Source organism: Phyllostomus hastatus, unplaced genomic scaffold (assembly GCF_019186645.2).
Source record: "Phyllostomus hastatus isolate PE091 unplaced genomic scaffold, TTU_PhHast_1.1 phas_contig_16, whole genome shotgun sequence".
In the NCBI taxonomy this organism is placed as follows: domain Eukaryota; kingdom Metazoa; phylum Chordata; class Mammalia; order Chiroptera; family Phyllostomidae; genus Phyllostomus; species Phyllostomus hastatus.
In genome coordinates, this window is record NW_025333643.1 from 20,761,052 (window position 1) to 20,782,921 (window position 21,870).

Here is a 21,870-nt window from a genome sequence, read left to right on the forward strand (position 1 = left end):
GTAACTACCAATTAGTACTTCTCATTCTTTCATCTTTTTCACCTAGTCCCCTAACCCCCTCCCCTGTGATATTCATCAGTCTGTTCTGTGTATTTATCAGCCTGTTTATATTTTGTTTGTTAATTTATTTTGTTCTTTAAATGCCATGTATAAATAAAATTATATGGTATTTGTCTTTCTCTGTCTGGCTAATTTCACTTAGCATAATATCCTCTAGGTTCTTCTATGCTGCTGCAAATGGTAATATTTTATTCTTTATTCTATCTGAGTTATATTCCATTGTATATATGAACATACAATGGAGTAAAGACAGTCTATTAAATAAATGGTGTTGGCAAAATTGGACAGATATGTGCAAAAAATGAAACTTGGCCACCTTCTTATACCAAATACAAGAATAATTTCAAAATGGATTAAAAACTTCAATGTAAGACTCAAGACCATAAAACTCCTAGAAGAAAACAGGCAGTAAAATCTCTGGCATTTATCTTAACAGTATTTTTTTTCTGACATATCTCCTCAGGCAAGGGAAACAAACAAACAACAACAACAAAATGGAATTCTATCAAACTTAAAAGTGTTTGCACAGCAAAGGAAACCATCAACAAAATGAAACTACAAGCTACTAAATGGAGGAAATATTTGCCAATGATACATTTGATAAGGGGTCAATATCCAAAATTTACAAAGAACTCAGATAACACCAAAAAGCTATCAAAAAGTGGGAAGAGGAGCTGAACAGACACTTCTCAAAAGAGAACATACAAATGGTCAATAGACATATGAAAACTCAACATAACTCAACATCACTAATCATCAGAAAAATGCACATTAAAACCACAATGAAGTATTACTTCACACCTGTCAGAATGGTTATCATCAATAAATCACCAAACAGGAAGTGCTGGCAAGGATGTGGAGAAACTAAAACCCTCATGCACTGTTGGTGAGAATGAGGACTGGTGCAGCCACTGTGGAAAACAGTATGAAGGTTTCTCAAAAAATTAAAAATGGAATTGCCTTTTGACTCAGGGATTCTACTTCTTGGAATATATCTGGAAAAACCCAAAACACTAATTTGAAAGAATGTATGCACCCCTATATTCATTGCAGTATTCTTTATAATAGCCAAGATTGGAACCAACCCACGTGCCCATCAATAGACAAGTAGATAAAAAAGAAGAATTTTTATAAAAGAGTAAAACACCACCACCAGGGCCACCATTAATGGCAGAAAGCCACAACAACTGCAACAGTTTGCTCTGTATTGATTTCACTTGCCTGCTCACAAGCTGAAGCTTTCAGGGGAGAATGTCCACCGAAAGAGCTAACTCTGCAGGAGCACACCTTGGACCCAGAGTCTGTGGCCACATAGGGCCACCATTTATTCATGTTCTTCAATAACAACAGACAATGGCAATAATGCTATTACCATTACTAACTGGCACATTGTAAAATACACTAATAACTTAAAGGTTTCTTGTTTGCTGGTGACCCAACTTTTTAAAAAATGTGGCTTCTTTAGACTACTTCTAATAAAAGTAGCTAAGATTTACTGAGCTCTTACTATATGCTTGTTTTAAGCACTAAATATTAATTCATATTCATCATATAGCTCTCTGAGGTGGTTGCTATTATTGTTCCTATTTTACAGATGAAGAAACTGAGAAGCAAAGAGGTTAAGTAACTTACACAAAGTCACATTGGAAGGAGAATTTATATCATGAGAGTTTGATTCCAGAATGCATACTCTTAACCTCTACACCACATAACACACATGTATCCTTATAGACATGCATGTGTACATGTGCACATATACATGTAAGTATATGCACATGTTTTTGCTCACATAAACATTCTAAAATGAATACACTGTTAAATTTTTCATAACAAGTTCTGTTTCAAATGAAGCTCAACATAGGAAACCATTGACTTTTTAAGGTTCTGAACAACATTTGTAGATGATATTGTACACACATGGCACAGCTAAAGAAATGATTTGGTTCTTGAAAATGACTTTTTATGAAAATATAATTTTTATATCAGTTTTAGCAGATAGAAGCCTTTGAAGATTATTTAAATGCTATTGAAAAAAAAGGAGCTCTCCCTCATGACAGCTATGACCAACAATACAATATTTAAGTGCAGTTGGAAAACTTGAAGTCCCCTTGGAGTTGGATGGAAGTAGATTTCTCTAATGAATGCTATTTCCAATTCTCCTAAGGAAAATAATAAAGGCCAGATTGATTTTCTTTTGGAGTGACTGAGTAGGCATTTCCTATACCTCACCCACAGGTAGCTGACCTCTCACTCGATATTTCTAGTCTGTAGGTCACAGACATGTCATTGTCATGAATGAGTACATAAATAACCCCAGAAAAGAATGGTGCTGCCATTTTGAAGCCTGTTTTATTAAAAAAATTTAAAAATAATATATAATTTCAAATAACTTTAAGGCATAGCAGAATTTTAAAAGTTATTTCTTATATCCTCTTAAGGGGGAAGGTCCCTTTCACAGTGGCCAAAAGAACTTGTGGGGAAACATTTTTTAGCAGAAAGTACAGGGATGAAGGCTGGGGTGCTGTGTTTCTGGGAAAGGCTGATTGAGAAATAGCAAATATGAAAAAGATTAGAAGCAGTCAAAGATGAACAGAGCCCGTGAGGTTATTTGAGCATCATATGCTGTGATGGTCCACATGGTGGCTGAAATTCTCTCCAGGGGTGTGTATCCCAAAATGTTAGATTTTCCCTATGTGATTAGGAGTGCTGCTACTGTTCCTGTTACCATGGTGATACCAAGATGATTAAAAGGGAATTCTCTAAAGTACTGTGTGTTTAATGTCTGTGTATTCTTCTATGTGTGTCTATTGGGGTGACGCATATACTCACAAACACATGTGCGAGCACACATGCACACACAAGCCAAATCCAATTACCGGTTCTTTTGTTGGGTAGGAATTTGATTCTGGTTGACTTATTTTGAATCTTACTTGTTATAAGTGGGTCATCAGTTGGAGGTAGGAAAATTTTCTGTTAAACAGGCCTTCCTGTGGCAAAGAATTCCCTTTTCAAATCCAATGGTGAAATACAGGGTGGAGAGAGATGACCAGTAAAATAAGGTTGTTTGCTTGCTTGCTTGCTTGCTTGCTTGCTTGCTTGCTTCCTTCCTTCCTTCCTTTCTTCCTTCCTTCCCTCCCTCCCTCCCTCCTTCCCTCCCTCCTTCCCTCCCTTGCCTTTCTCTCTCTCTTTCTTTTTCTTTTTTTAGTAAATTCCATTGGAACTTGGGAAAGTCAGGGGCAGCCTTCATAGTGTGTATAGGGTGATGAATTCTAAAAGAAGATATTTTAAAGAATTAAATCAAATTCATCCCTTCTTACTTTCTATTTTGGTTAATGGAATCACATGGTTGCCCAAGCTGAAATCCTCAGTTATCCCTGACCCTCCCTCACTCTGTCCCAGCATCACCTTCACCCAGATGCTCAAATAAGCCTCAGTTATCCTCGCTTTCTGCCTTTATCCATCCCCCAACATTCAGCTATTCTCTAGGTCCAGTTTCTTCTCATAGCCTCTTCAGTCAAATTTCTTTTCTATATCCTCACAATTATAGCCTTAAATCAAGCCCTCTTTATTTTTACTAGCACTGTTAAAGTAGCCTCTAATCCTGTTCTTCCTTAAGCTATCACCAACATTGCCACCAAACAAGGTCTTTCTAAAACACATACAGTCTTGTTGCTACCTTACTCAGCACACTCAGCAGAGCATTCAAAGCCCTTTGCAATCACCTTCCCAGGCATTTCTCCAGTTAAGTCAGCAGGCCAGCTGAGGTCAGCATGCCCCTTGAGACTTATCCAAAATGCAAGTTGAGGCCCTATTCTGGGTTCTGAGGAAGGTTATCATTCTCAAGATTTTTTCTAATTTCTATGTTTCATATTCATTTGGTCTAGAGTAGGCTCATTAAATTTGATGTGAGATTAATGTGTTATATTTAGAGTTTTTTTATATGGGGGGCACTATGTGTTATACATGTTATTTCATTTCACATAACAGCCCAATAGAATGAACTATTCATTCTATTTTATGGATAAGGAAACTGAAGCTAAGGGAGGAACATGCCCAGAGGTACCCAGACTGCAAGTAGAAAGTGAGGAGGCAGTCAGGTCTACCTCACTGCACCACGACTCTGTGCAACCACCCTTCCTCTTTTGTTATTTTTTTGATTGTTCTCTTATTCATTCATGTATGGATGAGTGCTCCTCTGTGTACCAGGTGCTATGAATGGGGCAGATAGTGAGAAGAATAAGACATGATCCCTGCTCCTAAAAAAGAACAGAAGCATCTAATAGGTCATTATAGCCTCTCAAGAGCAAAAGTAGATCCATATGCAAAGTGCTCTGAGCCACCCCAGCCCAGCTCAAGAGCCTAAAGTTCCTCATTGTTCTTTACCTGGCATCTAAGACCTCCTGTAACTTTCTATTTTCTATCAACCTTCATCCACCTTCTCTTCTAACACCAATGTCTGTCCTCCACCCAGGATGGGTTGGTTTTCTCTGCAAATATGCTAGATTATTCCCACCTCTCTGGCTGTCATCACCCAGTGATTCCCTACCTAGAACACTTTCTGCCTCACTCAGTGCCATCTATTCTTCAGCACCTTCTCAAGTCCCACCTCTTCAAAAAAGCCCTCCCAGATGACCCCTGGTGGCAATAATCTCTTCTGTTCAAGTATTTATATAACACATTGTTTTAATCACTTTCGTCTTCTGTTGTTGTTTTTTGTTTTGTTTTGTTTTTGGTTTTTTTTGACTCCTTATCTGTTACTTTATTATTAGGAATTCGTCCTCCCTGGAATACTCACAAAATTTCACTCTTTTCCAGTAGAAGGTAGTTCAGCACAGCACTTAGAAGTTTAGGCTTTTCAGCCTAACAAGCACAAATTTGAACCCTAACCACACCTATTTGTTAGCTGTGTGTCTTGGGATATTTATGTAACTTCACCAAGTCTCAGTTTCTTAATCTGTAAAATGATGTTAGTAATATGATCTACCTCATACAGTTGTCATGTGGTTGAAGTATGTAACATTAGAAAAATCCAAGAAACACAAGGGGGTATCATGCTCTTAGGTGATACTCACTAGGTATGTGCTCTAGATGAAGTCATGAAAAATAAAGTCTGATATCATCACAGTCTAGAGAGAAAGAACTCCACACAATAAAGGAAACCTTGTGAACATGAGCAAAACTCCACACTTAGAGTTTAAAATCATTTGACGAGATGAGGTATGCACATAGTACGGATGTCAGCTAGGTCACCTTGTTGGAACCAGACCTGCTTTTTATGGATTTGAGAAGTCCAAAGCTATCTCCAAGATTTCTCTAAATTCTGCTATATTCATCCTCTCTTGTCTCAGTTCCCACACCTTGTTAGTCTCTTCTTGATTTCCATTAAAAGGATCTCTCACAAAACAGAAACATTTTACTGAAAGTCTAGAGGTGATTTATATAAGGATTTCTACTGCAGAAATTTAAACTGCTAAAAATCTAAAACTGGAAATCCTGTTCTGAGAACATCCAGGTGGTTTCCCTGACTGGAATGGCCACTTCCATCTTGGTCAGCAGGGCTTCCGTGTCTCACCACCAAGTCCACTGGAACATAGAATTTTTTTCTAATACAAGTTTAGCCAAGTGCTGTCTGTATTCTTTCAAAATTTAAACTCTTTAGGGCCTTACCTTTTTGCTTGAAAACATGTTAAGGTATTTTTCCAAACAGAGACAGTTATCTTCATAAAAGGAACTCTGGTGCCAGCTACTAATCTAGTTTTTAAATGCACCACATCTAAATTATTAAAGTTGTCCATCCCAATCAGAACACTGGCATATCTGCCACTGACTCTGTCACCTGGGGCACAACTAGGCCACTTTTGACATACCTATAGAATGAAGAGACTATCAAAATGATTGCTGTTGTCCATGAAACCATATGTGACAATTACATGATGGAAGGATGTAAAAATAATTAGGTCTGTCCAAAAGCAGTTAGGGAACATAGCTCTGCCTGAGGGTATGTGAACAAGAAGGTACACAAATCTTCACAGTAAGTGAGAACAAAAGCCCAAGATTTAAATTCGTTATTAATGTGCTCAAGAGGAATATATTATTATCTAGCTCTCAAGGGGAAAGGTGAAAAACTAACTGCTAAGTTATCAATTACAGTATCTTAGCAGTTTGATCAACAAACATTTATGATGTCACAGTTTCTTAGAAGGAGGGAGTGGCTTTGAGGGTGGTTCTGGTTCAGACTCTCTCCCGAGGATACAGCAAGTTGTTGGTTGGAACTTGTTACCTGAGGCTTGACCAAGGCTGGAGTTTCTGCTCCCAAGACAGCTCACTGTGTGGCTATTGGCAGTAGGTCTCAGGTGCTTAGAGCTTCCTGGTAGAAGTTGCTCACCACACAGGTGTGTCCACAGGATGTCTTGACTGCCCTCACGACATGGCTTTTTGTTTCCTTGAGACTAAGAGAGAGAGAGAGAGAGAGGCTTAAGAGGCTGCAACTTTTATGACTTAGTTTTAGAAATCTCATGTGATCACTTCTGCCATTTTTTATTAGTTAGAATCAAGTCACTAAGTGCAACCCACACTCAAGAAAACAGAAGTTAGGCTGACTTTTCAAAGAGAATGGCAGAGAGTGTGGGCATATTGAAAACCACTGTGAGATGCACCTTTAATCTCATAGAACCACCTATAGGTGACTTTCAGGTGAAAACTGAAACAAATATCACAGAATTTAGGGAGAACTGATTCTCTCCTTCTCTCTCTCACAAGTCCTTAGAGAATCCTGTCCCTGACCTGCAAAGAACCCCTGACAAAGATGGGTGGTAGACAGGACAGAGAGGAAGAATGTGAATGTGGGGCATGCTGATGTTTAGTATTCTGTGCTGTCCAGAATCATGTCAGCAGCAGAGTAAGATTAATTGGGGAATTAAATTTCCTATTTTCTTGTTCTACTGATTTCCCTCCCAAATTCTCCTCCTTGGCTAGAGAGGTTATCAGATAACACGCAGGATTTTTTTCCCTTCATTATTCTTAGTGCTAAGGACCCATTTAGTGGCAATGATGCTTCTAAGGATCAAACAATCAATCATTTCTTTTTCTGAAACTGGGCCACACATTTTGTTGTGCTTTATAAAGGCTACGGCTGGGGAGCTAGCACACACATGATAAAAATACTTTCCAGTTGATACACAGCTATTATTAGAGCTGGCATTTACTTAAATGTTTTGTGTCACCACATTGCATTTACTGTATTGTGTCAAAAAAAGGGATGTTTGGCTCCACAAACAGATTTCTGTTTTTGATGCCGGTAAGCTGCTCTGACTTACATCTGTGGTTTACAGTCACTATTTCATCTTCCTGGAAAAGTATCGCTTAAAAAAAAATCTAAAGCAAAGAATTCCGGTTTAAAACCAAGCCTTAAATTCAGAACTCTTTTCATGTTAAAAAGAATGATCTGGCATAGTAGATTAATTCATAGGTTTGCCAAAGACTTTTACTGGAGTATTTAATGCAACAAGGTCTCAGATTAGATGCAGCTGGCCTGAGGCATCAGCAATGATTGCTGTGCAGGATGCAGTTATAATTTTAATGGTGAACAAAGTGACAGACAACTCACAGAATTAGGAATGTAATGCTGACCTTCCCATGTGAACTCCTCTACCAGGTTCCACTCTCACCTCCAACTACCGCATATAACACCATTTTAAAATGGAGGTAGATGGTGACTTGCTAAATCAAAGGATCATCATGTTGTCCCAGGTGTGACATCTCATTTATGGTAATAGGACTGACCCCATAAAAATAGCTCCAGCTGTGGAGCACATTAAAAGGAAAAAAGAACAGAATAAAATCCCAAACAGGAAGAGCACAAGAGGACTTGCAGTTTCTGGTGTTGGACCTTCGTGATGACTATGGCCCTGGAGACAAGCATCCAGACAGGAAGTGGGGGTAACTGTGGTAACTGGGATAGTTGGGGGTGCTCCAAGGAATGGAGACCATCTGCAGATAGTAATAGGCTTCAAACAGCACCAAACATGATTTCTGGCACAGAGTGGAGGTTCATTATGTATTTTTGAGTGGAGAAACTTTAATCAGTTTGGGAGAAATTAGGGCACTTTTGAACTAGATCCTGAACGATAGATACCTTATTTCCCAAGTATAAATTAGATATTGTGAAGAAATCTCAATTATTCCAGGAACGAGGGGATGGCATTATTATAAGAATAATAACAAAACTTTGTAATTTAATAGAATCTCTCCTTTCCCCACCACCACTCCTCATCAAATGTTAAGCCTTTAAAAATGTTTATTATGCCCTGGCTGGCATAGCTCAGTGGATTGAGCATGGGCTGCTAACCAAAGCATCGCAGGTTCGATTCCCAGTCAGGGCACATGCCTGGGTTGCAGGCCACGGCCCCCAGCAACCGCACATTGATGTTTCTCTCTCTCTCTCTTTCTCCCTCCCTTCCCTCTCTGGAAATAAATAAAAAAAATCTTTTAAAAGTGCTTATTATTTAATATTATAAAGCTTCTACAGAGCCCTTAGAGAGAATGTGAAAAATACATAAAAATATCAAGAAAAAAAATCAGTTATAGTGCTTTTACCTAGAAACAGACATTATAAACTTTTTGACTTATTTCTCCTCAGCAATTTTTGCAGCCATTGTTACATAGCTAGGAGAGATAATACTGCAAGTAGACCTTTGCATGCTGCTTTCAGAATTAAAACAACAAAACAAGACATTTTTTGACTAATAAGTAAATATGTATTCATTGTAAAATTTGGAAAAAAACTCAGAAAGTATGAAGCAAGAAATAAAAGCATCACTATGTGGGAGGCCATTCTACGTGTGGTGTGCCCAGCTCCCACTGGGAGATGCACAGGACCCACACCCACAGATAGGTTTTCCCGTGGGGAATCAGGCCTGCAATGTACCTAGGTCACTATGAGTCTTGCTTTTTGCTAAAACTCCCTCACCCTGAATTGAGGACATTTACTGCAAAGCAATTTCCTAAAAACCATGTTAAACCTTCCAAGGATGAGTGTAACCGGTCCAACTACTTTTGCCTTTTTATTTGCGAATATCCCTCTTCTGTGATGTGATTACCAGCATCCTTTCCTTTGTTTTCTGTATAAGGTAACCACCTAAAGCGAGCCTGTGCATAGTTAATGAGGACCTTCTTCTAATGTGCCCAGTAAGACAATAAAAGCTCATTGGAGCGAGGGCCAAGACTTTTACTCCCCTTGAGAGAAAAGCCATGCTGTCCCTTTTCCTCCACAGGACTCCGTAGTCCATGTGAATGTGTCTCATATTTCATCCATAATGAGGTGGACCCCATGAGCCGGGGTCCGCATCATCACTAGTAAACCAGCCACTTCACATTGGCATGGGTAATAGTTTGGTGACCTCCCCTTCCAGGATTATTTTTCTTTCTGATCCTTAACAAAACTGCAGATTCACTTGAGAGAGTCAGGGCCATTCATTAAGCGTCCAATTACCATTTAACCAAAATTCAAGTTAAAGACTCCTGGAAAAGTCAGGTAGTTTAATAAAAATTAAGTAGATTTCTTTTTCCAACTGGCATTTTATTGTGACCCTTGGCATGGAGGGGTAGTATTATCTGTGAACAAAGATGCCTCTTGAATTGCAGCTTTTCTGGTCCTCCCAGGTGGGAACCTTTGTGTTCCTGCTTTTAGAGAGGGGCTGAGTCAAGGAAAGGAAAATAGGGAACAACAGACAATATGTATGAATGAACATTTTGGGGCTGAGAGGCAGCTCAAGATGCTGTGAGTGCGGCATTTTGACTCTCACTCAAAATGCCTCTGCAACCAAAAATTCTATTTAGCTCGTAAAATCTATGTTGCACAATAACAACAACAACAACAAAATCATACTAACACATGTCCCCTACTTTTCTCCCAGGGAAAAAAAGCTAGGATCATGGAGATTATCTAAACTAGGATCATGGAGATTATTGCCAAAAAGAATTAAACTCAAAGGTCTTACAAAAGCAGAAATAGAACCAAACAATCATTCTAAACCCTATGCTTCACTGAATTTTTTCAGCTAGTTTCCAGAGGGTCTGGTGGTATAGAAACACAAACACCATTGCGTCCCATGTTATGTGTGATCATAGGCAAGTGAGTCACTTACTTTTCCTGAGTTCTGGATTTATCACCTAGAACCAGGGCTAATTCTGCCTTCTCTGCACAGATAGTGAAAGGCTCAAGTCAGCTAATGATGGAAAGGGCCTTGCACCCACAAAGGAGTCAATGTTTGTTTCTTCTTTGTTTGAAATTCACCGACCACCTCTCACAAGAGTGGGTGTGGTGGCTGGGGCACTGGTCAGGAGCATCTGTGCCACTGGGGATTAATTTTCAGTTGGAGGATAACTATTCTTTTCCATTTGCATCTCTGCCAGAATGGAGACAGAGGGAAAAGAGATTTCAGGTACAGAAGGTGTTTTAATTATCTTTAGTAAAAGAAAATTTGATTACAGATGTAACATATCTATATCATTTAAAAAGTCAGTCAATATGTAAGTGTATGAGATGAATAGCGACTCTGCATTTCTGCAAAAGTAACCACTGTTACCAGTCGTGTGAACATGCTTCCAGAACTCTTTCTGTTCACCACACATATATCAATACACACACTTGTGTTTTCACAATATCTGCTCAGTATCATGGCAAATCCCTGAGTTAGTGCACCCTGGTGATAGCTTGTTTTTTTAACACAGCTGTAGTTAACTTTCCATAAATTGAATGAACAATAATGTAAGTGACCAGTATGAGAAGAGAAGGAGGTGCAAAAACCATTTCTTTACATTGTATTGGAGCAACTGTGAGCAAGTAAATACACAATACTCTTGTAAGACTCAAAAACTTTATCTAAAAATGAGCAAAAGAATACCACCCCCATGGCACTTTTTTGAAGATTCAATGAGTTCATATACACCAAAGCGTTTCACAAATTGTAACGCAAAACATGATATTGCCTCTCACCAGTCCTGTGTAGGGTGAGATAGGCCAAGACTACAGCTGATACCAAATCAAACATGTTTTAAATGCTTACACACCCTGTTAGTGTGTAATGCCACAGCTCTGGGCAACTCACTGGTGAAAAAGAATCATGCTAACTTGAGAACACCAAAGCTGATTGCCTTAGTAATTCAACTTTAGTCAGTTCTGCATTGATAGAACTCCAAGAACTTTTGTTCTGCTGCTTTGTAGGGTGGTTAATTGTTCACATAGGCAAAAATCACTGGATGCAGAGGGCTCTTTTTGACTCACCAAGAAGAAATGGCAAGAGGGTATTTTCCTGTATACCTTGTGAAGATAAAACAGAATTGAAGCTGGGGTCTTTTTCAGTGCCCTGCAAGAGCTGAGCTGGCAATGAGTCTGGATGATTTAATAAGTGGTTAATGCCACAGACAGGAGGGAAAATAAGAGTCTGAAGGAACATGAAGGAACAGTCACCCCTAGATCAGATTATTAAGATCTTTTCTCCACCCCCCACCTCTCTCATACAATATTGTGGCATCTCACTTCTTTTTAAGACAAGGTTAGTTCATCCCTGGCTCTAGTTCACTGCCTCCTCTGTACATGGCAGCAGTGTTTCCTTCAAATTTATTCTTGAATTTGGCATTTAAAAAGGTCAAGGCATGCCATGGCCAGGTCGCTAAGTTGGTTGGAGCATTGTCCTATACACCAAAACGTTGGGGGTTTGATTCCAGGTTGGGGCACATACCTATGTTGAGAGTTCAATCCCCAGTTAGGACATGTATGGGAGGCAACTGATAGATGTTTCTTGCTCTTTCTCTCCCTCTCTTTATCTCTCTTCTCTTCTTCCTCTCTCTCTAAAATCAATAAAAACATAGCCTCATGTGAGAATTTTAAAAATTAAGAAAAAATCATGACAAAATCAAGGCCTTCGAGTTTTAGGAGGAAGAAAAGGAAGCAGATTATTGAAATTTAGTGTAGCAAGAACAGATATTCACTGCTGCTGAGATAGAAGCACTGTAGGACTTTGGAATCACAGTTTCCACCCTCCATGGACCTCAACTGCAGGGCATAATAAAGGTCAGGTTCAAATGTACTTTGAGTTGAACAGAAGGAATTTGGTCATCATAAGGTTGGTTGTCCTTGCAGTTCACTAAGGAATTTTCCAACTTCTGTGTTTCTACCCTGGGTAATCAATCTTACATAATAATTCATCATCTTTTATTATGTTTTATTTTTATCTTTTCCTTTTTCATTGTATTTGTTGGGGGCAATACTGGTTAAGAAAATTATATAGGTTTCAGGTACACAATTCCACAACACTCCTTCTATACAATGTATACACCCCAAGTGAAGCCTCTATTACCATTTATGCCCCTATACCCTCCTCCACCTCCCCCTATTCCCCAAATTGACTTTGATCAAACAAAATACTGCAGATCATCGAAACCACCCAAGCAATTATCTAAACTTGAGGACCTTTTTTTCTCCATTCTTTTTGGCTAATGAACATTTTCTACTTCTTACCAAATAATTTGAAAAATATATTGGGGCTTTCCACTAGGAAAATGTTTCCATGAATAAAATGCAGACCTTCTCATTTTTTCAGAAACAAAAATCTAGCCCCAGAGTATTCTGCTAGCAGTGTGGATATTCTCCTGCTCCCTGTGGGCCTGGCTCTAGTCCATGCTCTTTTTTTTTTAGACCAGGGAAGCTTTCCTTAATTGGGAAATGACACCCCTATCACATGATGCCACACACTGCTGCGCTTTCATTCTCAGGTATGGTAGTGTTTGTTCCACCAGATCAGAAGTACTTTCAAACCCATTGTTCAGGTGTGCTCAGAATGAAGAAGACAAACCATCCCATCAACAGAACAATAATTTCCACTTAGAGGAAAAAACACATTCTGCCAATTTCAATTCAATTGTCCCCAACATGTTTGTAAAACTCTCTGTCCTGCTTAATCTGTGATGCATAGAGTATGAAGTAAACCCCCCTACATGGAATGACTAACAGAGGCAGATGCAAGACAGCTAACAATGAAAACAAACACAAAAATAAAACAGCCTGCATCAAGCACTGAGTCAATCATAAGAGAATGTTTTTCACTTCTAATCATCAAAGATTAAAGGCTGGATATTTAAGGAATGGAAAAAAGTGTATTCTTTAACAAGCATTTTAAGTAAGGTGAGAAGGCAGTGTGGTGTGTGTGGGGGAAAAAAGAAATTTGGAATAAGACTTGGGTTCAAGTACCATTTTTTTTTCTGAATGAGTTGGGTCTTGGGAGGTCACCTGACTTGTTTCCCAGCCTCATTTCTACCATCTGTAGATGAGGATGACAGCGACACAACTCTGTATCCACCTTTTTGGGAGCTAGTGGGAACCAAATGAACTAATGGACACAAAGTCACTACACAGGGCTATATGAATAGCTGCATTTCTAAAAAGATGTCATTTGAAAGAGCAGAGGTGGCAAGTGAGTGGCTGTGACTGTGGCCTGTGAGAGCTGGGAATAGCCTGCACCTTGAGTCTTACCTCCCACAATGCCCCATCCCTGTGCTGGGAGGTTCCAAGTCATGAGACCTTTCCAGTGCGGTGCAGGAGAGGGGCTGGAGTGTGCCACTAAGCTGTGGAGCTAACCAGGGCCCTGGGATTTCCCTCTTGTTCAAAAAAGAGCCCCACTTTACTGTTTTTAGGGGAAAATCAGATGTGTCCAAACTTGGAACAATAATTAATTGAGCTGGCAGGAGACTTGTGATGGTGGTGGGAGTAAGGGTGATGTTAATGGCTCTGAGATTTCTCTGGGACTTTAATCAGGGCCTAGAACAGGAAAGTAATAACCAGAAGTGGTGTAGTCCCAACTCCAACTGTGTGCTACTCTGTTTCAATTACTCTTCAGCTTCAGAAAGAGGTAGAAAAGAAGAAAAAAGGAAAAGGAAAAGGAAAAATCACATAGGAAATAAAAGAAGAAAAGAAGGGGAGATACCTCCAGGAGCAGCAAGTACTCATTCTAACTTGGCAAAGCAAGGGAATGTCATTTCTCTCCTTCCATGATTTACATGTGCCACATGCTCGGGTTCTCTGGGTCCCTATGACCATGGCTGATATAGTCAAATCTAGGGACATTAGGATGTGAGAGTATAAACGCACATGCCTCATGTCTGTCTTCTCCAGGAGCCAAGGCCATTCCTGAGGAGGAAGACTATAGGATATGAAAGCCTGGGTTTGGGGTGTTAAGAAAAGCTTAAATTAAGTTTGAGGATTCTTTCCCCCCACCCCCAGACCTAAAAAGTTCACCAGACATCAGATCTAACTTCACTCAGAGTGTGATATTGGGACTAAGCTTTGAGCACTGGATTAGGTATGGCATAAGAAGGAAGTTCATTGAAGATTCAGAACTCAGCCTGGCTGCCACCAGAAGACGCAAGAACAAAAGCACTGGGGGTGCCCCCTTCCTACTCTCCTGAAGTCCTCAGAAGGTGACTTGTGCATGCACACTGCATTTTGTTATGGGCTCTTGTGGCCATGTTCTGTCATTCACATCTGTACTCCTCAAAGGCCATGCGCCAAGAATCACTCTGGGGCCTTTACATACAAAGTAATGGTTCTCACATCTGCAGTCTTCTCCCTGCCCTACCAAATCAAAATGGTTGGGACTTGGACCCAAGAATCTGTTTGTTTTTTCTTAATTATTATATTAAAGTATCAGAAATTCAAGCAAAAGGGTAGCTCTAAGTCACAGTCCAAGAACCTATGAATTTTTAAAAATTTTACATGTTAACTTCTAATCTCTGCCTGCGAGGATATTTAGTGTTTTCTTATTTTTAATAACTAGCATCAGATAGAATTTAGTATTCTACAAATTTCATTGATATTATCTGATGAATGTTTTTCTATTTTACTCTGTTTTTATTTTATATCTCTACCCCTCTTCCAGATAACCACTGTTGAAAGTTATGTTTTCTTCCATGCATATCTCTATGTTTATATATAATATGCTAACACACACACACACACACACACACACTTTTGGCTGTTGCTTCTTTTATAACATGTATCTCCATATATTGTCTTTTTTACTTAACACATCATAGAAATACCTCCAAATTCCTAGGTTACATATAACTCTTCTGTGTACAACATTTTATGATATTGTTATATTAGTCAGGGTTATACAAAGAAACAAAACCAATAGCATTGATAGATGATGGATAAATAGATAGATAAATAGATAGATAGATGGAGTGTAATTGATTTCAAGAAGTTGGCTTATGTAACAGTAGAGGCTTGGTAAATCTAAAATCTGCAAAGTAGGCTGGCAGGCTGAACACCCAGGGTAGAGTTACAGTCTGGGTTTAAACGATGTCCATTTGCAGAGTTCTTCTTGCTTTGAGCAGTCAGTTTTTTGTTTAATCAAGGCCTTCAGCTGATTTGACAAGGCCCACCCACATTATGGAGTATAATCTGCTTTGCTCAAAGTCCACATATTTAAATGTCAACCTCATCCAAAAACACCTTTACAGCAACATCCAGAAGAATGTTTGACCAGATATCTGGACACTATGGCCCAGTCAAATTGACACATAGAATGAATCATCACATCCCAATTCATTCACTTTCCAATTCATTTCCCTATTGATAGACTTTAAGTTTTTTCCTATATTCTTTTTGCCTCTATAAATAATGCTCATTATCAAAATACTTTAATTTTCACAGGATAGATTCCCAGAAAAAAAGATTGTTGGGTCCACGGTATACTTATTTGTAATTTTAACGGGTGCCATGGAATCACCTATGAAGTGTTTTTATTGTTTAAAACAAACTGTTAAGGTAATTCTGGCATAGCTAGGTCAGCTCTAATCAATGAGAGTTCAAAAATTAAACTTATTCTCCCTATGTCAATGTGGAAATGTGTATAAGAAATTTTCTCATTCAAGTGTGATGATAACTGAGGTCAGCATATCTAGTAACTGACATAAACAACTTCACCTCACCCATAGGCGTGAAAGGCAGCGCAGTGGGAAGAAGGCAAGAAGGCTTATAATTCCAAGTCAAAGATGGCAGGAACTCCTTAATTTAACCTCACTGTGCCCATTGTGACTGCTGGGTAATATTTTGAGGTGTTAATCTATGGTTTAGGAGACTTTTTTGTCTCCTGTTTATCCTAGCAGGGAAGTTAAGGTAGTATATGCCAAAGAAGGAAGGAGAAGTGGCCTGGGATATTTCTTGTCTCATCTGGAATGTAGGAGATTTCTGCAGTGCTAAGAGGAAAAAGGAGGTTTTCAAGAAGAAACAGAGTGCCAGAAAAAGCAAGGGGCAGAGACTAGATCAAGAGATTTGCCCAAGTTAGGGGCAGAAGAGGAGAGAGCATAGTGGCTTCCAGAGCCATGTGATCTCATTTAACACCTAGCAGAGAAGAGAAGATCTCAAGGAACAGGGGCCAAAAGTCTGGCTTAGGCAGATGGGACCTTTGGCTGCCTCCCCAAATATTCCCCATTTCAGGTATAGCACCCCCTACCCAACCTTGGCTCAGCCCAAGACCCCAGAACTATGGTACAGCCCTGGGTCAAAACCCCAAAAATAACTAATTTCAATAATCTTAGCAGTATAATGGTAGACTTGGAATAGAAATCATGTTGACTTAAGGCACAGCTTTTGAAGTCTGGCACTACTGATATTTTGAGCTGGGTAATTCTTTGCTGTGGGATCTGTTCTGTGCATGTAGGATGTTTAGCAGCCTCCCTGGCCTCTACTCATTAGGTATCAGTAGCAACCCTCTCTGTCCCCTTTTTGACCAGCAAAAATGTCTGTAGACATTGCCAAATATCCCCTGGGGAGCAATATTTCACCTGACTGAAAATTATTGATTTAAAGGAAAATAAAGAAAGGTTGTGGTTTTTGAGTCTATGAACACAGGCTCTCATGAGCTATGCTGCAATGACACAGATTCTATTAGTTGTGCTATGGGAGGTCAGCAGGACACTGTACATCTCCCAGATTTGCCTCCCTGACAATGTTTTGCTTAGTCTAATTATTAGATATTAACTTTCATTCTGTGACTCGTCAACAAGTGGACGGCATCCAGAAATAGAAAGCCATGCACTTTAACTATCCCTGTGGTGATTCATGCATCAGTGAGACATTCGAGTACTCTGAGCCCTTTCTGACCTTTCCCAAGTTGGGGTCTGTCAGCCCTGTGGCTGCACCAGATAGCTACAAATGCCAGTTCTGGAGACTGTGGCTGCCCTGAGGGGTCTTTTCACTTCACAGTCATAGACCTGACATAGGCTTTGCATTCAGAGCAGCAAGGGCAATAGTGATGTCTGTAGTCTTTTCCAGGCAAGCAAATGAACGTGTTATTGTCTCTGCCTCCTTTCTCCTCACTGAGAACATGATTCTTGGAGATAATCCATTTGCTTATCAATGGACATGAATGTAATTTGGAGGCAGCAGTCATGCCAGATGGCTAGCTGTTGCTGGGAGTCCTGAGTGGATTTTTGAGCCAAATTTCTCACTCCCTGGAGGAGCAGAGTAGAGGTTATGTATAGATGGGGAAGGCCAAGCTTTTCATTTTGATAGGAAGAAAAGACTGGGTGAGGATGGCATGAACAGCAATTGTGCTTGCCAAATACACATGATATGACTTAGGTATATGGTTGAGACAACTTCCTGAGTGTTGGCTGGTATGGACAGAGCCCAGAAACAGGATGCCCAGGGTGTTGTGCAGTGCCTTTTCCTGAAGTCGGGGCTGCCTGGGTGGTTCTGAATCTTCTGCCTGACTCAGTCAGCCCTGAAGTCCAAGGTGATCTTCCAAGGTGTGTCCCAACTTGCAGATCCCTAGATCTTTGTGAGGGTTTGTTGGGAGGTGGGTGGAGGAACAGACAGGGTGCAGTAACACAGAGCTGTGGCAGGTTGGTAGCCTCAGTGAGCACACAAGAAACTCCAATGAAACTTATATATTGGAGCATACATCTGAGTTTATCAGATGGAGAGGCCTATGACAGTGAAGGAAAGAAAAGCAAAGAGAGAAGATCTCTAGAAAGTGACATACATGGACCATGAAATAAAAGACAAATGAAAGGCCATTGAGACTGAGACATTGCATTTAGATTTAATGAAATGGAATGGAAGAAAAGTAGGTTTTAGGGTGAGGAAACGTGCTGATTCATCATATCAATTTTTAAAATACATATTTGTTTTTGACTGCTAATTCATTGCTAAAATACATCAAAGTTTCTTCTTCTTCTTCTTCTTCTTCTTCTTCTTCTTCTTCTTCTTCTTCTTCTTCTCCTTCTCCTCCTCCTCCTCCTACTCCTTCTCCTCCTCCTTCTCCTCCTCCTTCCTCCCCTGGCACTCTCCCTCCCCCTCCGCCTTCTTTTTTGTCTCATAAATTAGATCCTGGGGTGAAATATCACCTAGCCTTTGGTCTTAGTTCTGTTCCTTAGCATGACTTAGGACAAATCTTACTTTATCTCTGAGACCCAGTTTTCTGATATTTAAAGTAAATATATATAATACCTGACTCCTGAAGTGTTATCAAAGTCAAATAAAAAATGTACAAACTTGTAAACTATATACAAAATAGTAATTATACTTATTTACAACAAAAGTACAGTCTCCTCCAATTCACTCTTTACCCATCTTTCAAAGTGAAAATCTGAAATCATACCTGATTAAGAGGCTCTCATGTCTAAAATACTCCAGGTTTCCCCATGGTTTTCCAGACAACTTTTATATGTCATACCTTAGCCCACACTGCCACCCCCATCTGGTTTCTGTGTACCCTCCTGGCCTTATCTCCCATCAATCCAAGCCAGAACTCAAAAGAGTGGTAGTCCTAATTTATCTGCAATGCTTTCTCTTAATGCAAGAGAGCCTCAGCATAGGGGTCCTCTCACTGGTCATGATGGCAGGGCACCTTGGTCCAGGGCTGCAAACTCAAGTGCCCACCAGGGCCAGGCAAAGAACATCAGTGAGTGGGACAAGTGGGGAGGGGTCAAGTAGGGTCAAGTTACTCCTTCAACTCAGCTAACTATCTTTGCAGAAACAGGGCCTTGATCTTGTTAGATGTCCAAAAGAATCCCCTCCAACCCAGATTTTTCATGAACTTCCCTAATTTTTTAAAGCTTGACAAGGAATTCAAAGAATTTTAAATCAATTGTTGTACAAATAGAATATATCACAGGACTGGACTTCACTGTGAGCTACCATTTTTAACCTCTGGCTTTATTCTTCATGTATATGGAAATGAGAACAAATCTAAACACAAAAATAACAAGAAATGTTATTAATAGCTGTTCCAATTTTTTTACTTGATCAAATCATTCTGGGCCTTTGAAATGCTATATAACATCACCTCTACTAGGAAGCCTTCCTAGACATACCCTTCACTTTCTACTCCCCCATCTCTTTATCCCTTCTGGCAGCACCTTGGTCTAAGTCTGATTGCTGGATAATTCAACATAGTTGCTGAAGCTCCAGACATCACATCTGTACTTCAGACAGTATGATACAGGAAGGTGAAGTACAAAATGGCCTGCTCCCAGATGAAGTGGTCCCTCTCAAAAGGCTTTCAAAAGTCTCACTCCAAAATTTGACTTAGTTTACTTATATCTCATTGTCAAATTTTAGCTGCAAGGGATTAGGGAGAAGTAATCGCATCATCAACTAGATAAAATCAGGGTTTTGTAGTATAAGGAAAAATGGTTAAGTTGGCAATTGTGATTCTCTTTTATGTTTACTGACTTATTTCCTTGCTTCTATTATTGTCCCTACCATTTAGTCTCCAAACAACTACTGTTTTAAAATTACATTATGCCATCCTCCCCAATTTAAGCAATTTTAATGGCTTCCATTGTCCTTAGGACAATACCAATGCTTTCCTAAGGCCTGAAATGCCTGTGTGACTTGGCACCCTCTACCCCTTCTTCACCCAAAGTCTCATCTCTACTCTCTCACTCTTATTCTCTGCTCCACTAGGCTTTTATGGTTTCAGCTCCTTGAATATGCCAGCTTCTTTCTCACCTTTGCATGAAGTGCACTTGCCTTGAGCTTTCTGCCCCCAACTGACTCATGCCTCCAAGCATCAGCTGAAATGTCACATCCCCTAAAAGGCCATCCTCACCACCTCAGGTCCCCATTGCTCTTGGGCTTCCACCCTTACTCATGAGTACTCCACAGTTGAAGACACCATTTTTTGTTGTACTAAACAAAAATTTTATTTCTACCATTGTACCAATAATTTCCCTTGGTAATAAAGATTTGTGGCTGTGAAAATAAGAAAATATTTAAAAAATAACTCAAGCAGTAAAAAAGAAATTTTAGAGAACAGAAAAGTATGACAAAACTCACTAGTGGAGTTGAGGATGTGACCATCTCTGGAAGCCAGTCTTCCTCATGAGACTCTATCTATAGACTCTATCTTCTGGGCTTGCTCCTTTGTGCGTGAATTCCAGGCCTATCAGAGGCACTTAGTAAATACATAATTGCCTTGAATGCATTTGCTTGGCCCTCCTGGACTTGAAGAAATAAGGGGTATGTGAGACTCAGCCAAACACTTATGAGCCACCCTCACTCCCCAAACCCATCACAAAAACTTATGAATCTAGAATGATATCAAATCCTGCCCAATTAGTCATTTACCAATGTCTAAAAGCAACCCCTTTCTCTTTCTATCTTATACAGAGTTGTCTCTCTATTCTTTCCCAGGTCAGCTGTCTTGTGCTGGGTGATGAATGTAAAGTGACTCCTCTCACATCCCAGATTCAGTTAAATGTATTAATCAAATATTGGTAATTAAGCATTTGTAGGGAGAGGATGCCCACTAATTTACATTTTGGGAAATCAGCTCAATTTGCTTCAACCTAAAACAACACAAAAAATAAACACAATTACATGAAACCATTTTCCTTTAAACCCCTGCCTTGAAAATGAAGACAAAACCAAACAAAAACTAGAGCATGAATTCTCAAGATGCATCATACAACTTTATCTGGGATTCAAACTGATGGTGAATGAGGAATGTATGAACCAAATAGCTGGCAATATCTGCCTTTGGGGCAGGGAGAGGCCCCCAATTGCTGGTACTTTTTCTTTCCTAGATGTGTGTGATGATTCTACACTGGTTCTAAAGTGCACACAGGAAAAGAGGAGAGAGGAACATTAAGATTCCCTTACTGGCTAGAGTGCTGACATTGGATTTCTGCTCCAATTAAAGTCAGACCTTGAGTATTTAGGATGACGCTCTCTGTCCAGATGAACTTTGGCAAAGTGCAGGAGGATGGGAGGCCCAGATGCCTTGACCCAGCAGCAGATGCCAACACTAGGATGGCCCAAATGAATGCAAGTTTATCTCTCTCTTTCTCTATAGGAGATCTCAGGAGATAATATCTCACAGTTTGACACCAGATGTTGGTCAGATTATATCCAGATGTTCAATAAACATGTGTCAGCAGTTGAAAAGACCTACTCTTTTTGGGACAAAATAACTTTTTCCAATGTGTAGTAAAAATGCGTAAGTAAAAATGTAACCCTGTGGTTGTTTAAATTCACCTTAGGGTGCTTTATTTTTCTCAAGTATAGAGAAAGTTCAGGTTGAGCAATTGTTGTATGTGCTTGCAGTCTCTCTCAGAGAAAAGAATGGCGAGAGAAAGGAACGAGACAGTCTCTCCAGCCCTCTTTGCTTACAAATGATATTTCTTGGTGGTTTAGGATTCCATCACCTGATTTGAAGACTGTCTTAAGTTTTAGTTTCAATCTTTCTTTCTTTCTTTCTTTCTTTCTTTCTTTCTTTCTTTCTTTCTTTCTTTCTTTCT